We start from the raw sequence: 7,196 nt of genomic DNA on the forward strand, positions 1-7,196 counted from the left end.
GGGGTCTATTTTCCATATTATACTTTCGGATCTATAAACCAAAAATACCTAAAATATCTTGCTGCAATTTATTTACTTTTTTCTGCAATCTTTTATATCTATCTCTATCAGATCTCAACCTTGCAAATAACTCTAAAGGAATTGACAACCCCTTTTTAGCGTTGAGTACAAGTGTTTGATTGTTTGTGTGGGTACTACGATTGTGGCTTTGCTTGTTCCTCCTACTCGATTCATACCTTGGTTCTCAACAAACTGAGGGAATTACTTATCTACTTCGATGCATCACCCTTTCCTCTTCAATATGATATTTGATGAAGGCTCACAATCATAAAATATGTCCCGGATAGTGTATTTATATGTGAGTCTCCTATCCTTTATCAAAATCTTTCTTAGATTGCAACAATGACTAATAATATGTTTGTTTACTATCAACAACCTTTATCACGTATACCCTTTTTGTGTGAAGACATTACTTCTCATGGGACGAGCATATGATCTCTATCTTTCTTTCTATTGACATGCTATGATGATGGGTGCCCACGGATAAACCACAAAAACTAAACTAATCTTTATTATATAACTCGCATACTCGATTATAAGGATAGAAGGAACTGAAAGAAAAAATTCTAAGCAAAGCAAATCTGAAAGTTATTTCTCTAAATCACGAAACAACTAAGGATCAAAATAAGATAGATAGTAATGATGGAAGTCATGGTGATACGATACTGGGACACCTCCCCCAAGATTGGAACAAGCCAACGGTGGTGCCCATACCCATGTACTCAAGCGTCTGCTTTAGGTCATGGTGGTAGTGTAGCGGTATGTCCTTATTACTCTAGGGCGTAGACTCCCCGTCATAGAAATAAAATTTTGTCTGGGGAGTCCTAAAACCAACATCCAAGCTCATCCTCTAAAGCCTATATTCATACTCACAATTTTGACCTTGAAGTTCATAGCTTTGATCTTGGAGGTGATCGATCCAATATTGATGCTTAGAGAGAATCTCCACCACGTTCTTGGTATCTAGCTTGTTCTCCCAGATGAAAATCGTGATCATGGTGTGGTTAGTGATACGTCTCAAACGTATCTATAATTTTTGATGGTTTCATGCTGTTATCTTGTCATCTTTGGATGTTTTATGTACCTTTTATATCTTTTTTGGGACTAACTTATTAATTCAGTGCCAAGTGTCAGTTCCTGTTTTTTTCTATGTTTCTGGCTCTTTTCATATCTGATTTTGGAACAGAGTCCAAACGGAATAAAATCCCCGAAATGATTTTTTCCCGAACGAAAGAAGATCACGGGGCTTGTGGGCACAGCCAGGAGGGCTACAGGGAGCCCACAAGCCCCCACTCCGCCACCAGGGGGCGGCGGTGGGCAGGCTTGTGGCCTCCCTGGCGCCCCCTGACCTAGATCTTGCGCCTATATATTCCCACAAGCCCCCCTCCAATGACTCGTGAGTAGTTCACTTCAGACCTACGGGTCCGTAGTTAGTAGCTAGATGGCTTCTTCTATCTCTTAGATCTTCAATACAAAGTTCTCCATGATCTTCATGGAGATCAATCCGATGTAATCTTCTTTGGCGGTGTGTTTGTCGAGATCCGATGAATTGTGGATTTATGATCAGATTATCTATGATATATATTTGAGTTTTTGCTGATTTCTTATATGCATGATTTGATATCCTTGTAAGTCTTAGGTTTTGTTTGGCCACTAGATCCATGATTCTTGCAATGGGAGAAGTGCTTGGTTTTGGGTTCTTACCGTGTGGTGACCTTTCCCAGTGACAGTAGGGGCAGCAAGGCACACATCATGTAGTTGCCATCAAGGGTAACAAGGTGGGCTGTGTCGTAGAGATGAGATTGTCCATCTACATCATGTCATCTTGCTTAATACGTTACTCTGTTCTTTTGGACTTAATACACTAGATGCATGCTGGATAGCGGTCGACGTGTGGAGTAATAGTAGTAGATGCAGAAAGTAGCGGTCTACTTGTTTTGGACGTGATGCCTATAGATATAATCATTGCCATAGATATCGTCATGACTTTGCGCAGTTCTATCAATTGCTCGACAGTAATTTGTTGACCCATCGTCTACTTGCTTTCATGAGAGAAGCCACTAGTAAACACTACGGCCCCCGGGTCTATTCACACATATCGTTTCCACTTTTGCTTTTACTTTGCTTTGTTACTTTGTTGCTTTCAGTTCTCACTTGGCAAACCATCTATAAGGGATTGACAACCCCTTCATAGCGTTGGGAGCAAGCTTTTGTGTTTGTGCAGGCACTTCTGATACTCCTTCACTGGATCGATACCTTGGTTCTCAAAACTGAGGGAAATACTTACCACCGCTGCGCTACATCACCCTTTCCGCTTCGAGGGAACACCAACGCAAGGCTCCAAGGCCATGGGGGAAATCCTTTGCATATTTGCCTAGGAAGTCCCTTAAGGCGTAGCCGTAGCAGAAGGATTCCTTGTGCCGTCGACACACCTATTTCTAGCGTCGTTGGAAGGTCTTTTGTTGCAGTAGCAGAAGTATTTCTGGCGCCATTGCCGGGGAGGAGAGATCTATCCAATTAGGTCTCACAAACTCATCTCTTGCATTTACTTTTTTTGCCAGTTGCCTCTCGTTTGCCTCTCCCCCACTTCACAATTGCCTTTTTCGTTTGCTTTTTTTCGTTTGCCTTTTTCATTCGCCCTTTTCTCTCGCTTGCTTTCTGTTCGCTTGTGTGCATGTGCCTTCAATATGCTTGCATCTTCGCTTGCTAAAAATCTAGTGATATGGATCCTCATCCACTTGCTAATCTTTTCAAGAGGTCCAACTATGTTGAACCAGTTGCTAGTGAGTTTTGCTTACTAGATTTTCTTTATGGAGTTTTGCTTGAGATGCGTGAATCTAAAAATCGTGATGAAGAAACTTATGAACTGATTCACGAAGGCTCCTTGAATGAAAAGCATGATTGCAATGGTTTCACTACAAATTCTATTAGTGACAGTCATGCTAAGAATATGCAAAACCCTAAGCTTGGGGATGCTAGTTTTGCTATGTCCACTACTTGTTGCAATGATCATGAGTGGGGCGATGATTTTTCTTATGATCTTGAAAATTTGTTTAAGCCTCATGATGAATATGATATTTGCAATATTATTGAAACTGGGTTTGGAGAAGTCATGACTTTAGTTGATGATAATCCCACTATTTTTGAAGAGCGTCAACTTTGCATTCATGTGGATCATGAAAAGAATATCCTATGTGACAGTTACATTGTTGGATTCGAATATGATCCCACATGTAATTATTATGAGAGAGGAAAATATGGTGGTAGAAACTTCCATATCACTAAATTACCTCTCGTTATGTGGAGATTGCTATTGTCTCTTTCTTCTTCCTTGCATATGGCAACTATTGATTGTCTTGACAATCTGTTTTCCTAAAAAATGTCTATGCATAGGAAGTATGTTAGACTTAGATGTGATTTTCACATGCTTTATGATGCTCTCATTGTGCTTCAATTCTCGTCTTTTGCGTGAGCATCATTGATTTATCAATGCCTGGCTAAGGGCGTTAAACAAAAGCGCTTGTTGGGAGGCAACCCAACGAATCTATCCTTTTCCTTTCTGTTTTGTGTTTTCCACACTTTCATAATTCTGTTATGATTGTGTTTTTTGTGTTTCTTTTTGCGTTTGTTCCAAGCAAAACCGTTATGATTAGTCTTGGGGATGATCGTTTGGTCATGCTGGAAAAGACAGAAACTTTCTGCTCACGAAAATAATGTTCATTTTTTTCTGTAAGAGCTTTTGAGTAGATTATTTTTGCTGCTGATTGCGTCACAAATTCTTCAGACTGTCGTCATGTTTCAGAGTTTTTGAAGTACCAGAAGTATACAAAATATACAGATTCCTACAGACTGGTCTACTGTTAACAGATTCTGTTTTTGTTGTGTTGGTTGCTTATTTTGATGAAACTATGGATAGTATCGGGGGGTATTAGCCATGGAAGATTGAAAATACAGTAACCCAACATCAGCATAAGTAGAATTTGAGTTTGCTACAGTACCTAAGGAAGTGGTGGTTTGCTTTCTCATACTAATGTTATCACGAGTTTCTGTTTAAGTTTCGTGTTGTGAAGTTTTCAAGTTTTGGGTGAAGTTCTTATGGACAAAGAGATAAAGAGTGGCAAGAGCTCAAGCTTCGGGATGCCCAAGGCACCCCAAGAGATTCAAGGATTTTGTAAAAGCCTAAGCTTGGGGATGCCCCGGGAAGGCATCCCCTCTCTCGTCTTCAATCCATCGGTAACGTTACTTGGGGCTATATTTTTATTCACCACATGTTATGTGTTTTTGCTTGGAGCGTCTTGTATCGTAGGAGTATTTTATTTTTGTTGTGTCACAATAATCCTTGTTGCACACCTAGAGAGAGAGACATGCACTCACCGTGATTTTGTCGAGCTTCACTGATATCTTTTGGTAGACAATTCAGCTCACATGTGCTTCACTTATATCTTTTGAGCTAGATACTTTTGCTCTGTGTGCTTCACTTATATATTTTAGAGCACAATGGTGCGTGGCTTGGTAGTTGATCATGCTTTGAAAGTAGTCTCCAAAAGGGGTAGTTATCCAAAGGGATACAAAAACTTCCACCTTCATGTGCATTGAATAGTTAGAGAAGTTTGATTCATCTCAATTAGTTTTGAGTTGTGGTTTTTGTAATATTGAAGTCATTCTAGTAAGGTGTTGTGGATCTAGAAATACTTGTGTTGAAGTTAGTGATTCCCGTAGCATGCACGTATGGTGAACCGCTATGTGATGACACCTGAGCATGATTAGTCTATTGATTGTCATCCTTTGCGTGGCGGTTGGGATCGCACGATGGTTTATACCTACCAACCCTTCCCCTAGGAGTATGCGTTGAATGCTTTGTTTCGATTACTAATAAAACTTTTGCAACAAGTATATGAGTTCTTCATGACTAATGTTGAGTCCATGGTTTAGATGCACTTTCAACTTCCACCATCACTATATTCTTAGTGTCGTGCAACTTTCGCCGGTGCACAAAACTCACCATTAGCCTCCCTCAAAACAGCCACCATACCTACCTACTATGGCTTTTTCAAAGTCATTCCGAGATATATTACCATGCAACTACCACCATGACATGTGCCATCACGTCTACATTGCCATTGCATGATCATAAGATAGCTAGCATGATGTTTCCATTAATGTCTATGCCATGCTAGATCATTGCCACGGTACACTACCGAAGGCATTCCATATAGAGTCATCATTGCTCTAAGTTTTGAGTTGTAAGTGTGATGATCATCATTGATGGAGCATTCTCGCATGTGAGGAAATAAAAGAGGCCAAAGAAGCCCACCAAAAGAAAAAGAGGCCAAAGATCCCACCAAAAAAATAAAAAAAATGAGAGAAAAAGAGAGAAGGGACAATGTTACCACTTTTCCACACTTGTGCATATTAAGCACCATGATCTTCATGATTGAGAGTCTCTCGTTTTGTCACCACCATATAGCTAGTGGGAAATTTTCATTTTATAACTTGGCCTGTATATTGCAATGATAGGCTTCCTCAAAATTGCCTTAGGTCTTCGTGAGCAAGCAAGTTGGATGCACACCCACTAGTTTTCTTTAAGAGCTTTCACATACTCTTAGCTCTAGTGCATCATTTGTATGGCAATCCCTACTATTTCACATTGATATCTATTGATGAGCATCTCCACAGCTCATTGATATGCCTAGTTAATCTGACCATCTTCTCCTTGTTCTGTCTTGCAACCTCCACCACGCTCCACACCATCTATAGTGCTAAAACCATGGCTCACGCTCATGTATTGCGTGAGAGTTGAAAAGGTTTGAGAAAGTAAAGGTGTGAAACAATTACTTGGCCAATACTGGGGTTGTGCATGATTTAAATTCGTTGTGCAATGATGGTAGAGCATAGCCAGACTATATGCTTTTGTAGGGATAACTTTCTTTTGGCCTTGTCATTTTGAAAGTTCATGATTACCTTGCTAGTTTGCTTGAATTATTATTGTTTCCACGTCAATAGCAAACTATTGTTTTGAATCTAATGGATCTGAACATTCACGTGACATAAGAGGAGTTACAAAGGACATCTATGCTAGGTAGCATGAAAGCATCAAAAATTCATTCTTTATCACTTCCCTACTTGAGGACGAGCAGGAGTTAAGCTTGGGGATGCTTGATACGTCTCAAATGTATCTATAATTTTTGATGGTTTCATGTTGTTATCTTGTCATCTTTGGATGTTTTATGTACCTTTTATATCTTTTTTGGGACTAACTTATTAATTCAGTGCCAAATGCCAGTTCCTGTTTTTTTCTGTGTTTTTGGCTCTTTTCAGATCTGATTTTGGAACGGAGTCCAAACGGAACAAAATCCCCAAAATGATTTTTCCCGAACGAAAGAAGATTAGGGGGCTTGTCGGCCAAGCCAGGAGGGCTACAGGGAGCCCACAAGCCCCCACTCCACCACCAGGGGGCGGCGGTGGGCAGGCTTGTGGCCTCCCTGGCACCACCCTGACCTAGATCTTGCGCCTATATATTCCCTAATAATCAGAAGAAAAAAAACTCAGGGGATCCACGAAAATACTTTTCTGCCGCCGCAAGCTTCCGTTTCCGCGAGATCTCATCTGGAGACCCTTCCCGGTGCCCCATCGGAGGGGACTTTCGAGTTGGAGGGCTTCTTCATCATCATCATCGCCTCTCCAATGACTCGTGTGTAGTTCACTTCAGACCTACGGGTCCGTAGTTTGTAGCTAGATGGCTTATTCTCTCTCTTGGATCTTCAATACAAAGTTCTCCATGATCTTCATGGAGATCTATCCGATGTAATCTTCTTTGGCGGTGTGTTTGTCGAGGTCCGATGAATTGTGGATTTGTGATCAGATTACCTATGATATATATTTGAGTCTTTGCTGATTTCTTATATGCATGATTTGATATCCTTGTAAGTCTCTCCGAGTCTTGGGTTTTGTTTGGCCAACTAGATCTATGATTCTTGCAATGGGAGAAGTGCTTGGTTTTGGGTTCACTACACCATGACACCGAATTCCCTACTGACGTGTGTTGGCAAAACTCAGTTTTGCCAACCGACTGTTGGTCAGGATAACTTCTATCAAACAGTCGGTCGGCAATACTCACATCCGATGACCAACATTCG

Source organism: Hordeum vulgare, chromosome 3H, assembly GCF_904849725.1.
Source record: "Hordeum vulgare subsp. vulgare chromosome 3H, MorexV3_pseudomolecules_assembly, whole genome shotgun sequence".
Classification (NCBI taxonomy): domain Eukaryota; kingdom Viridiplantae; phylum Streptophyta; class Magnoliopsida; order Poales; family Poaceae; genus Hordeum; species Hordeum vulgare.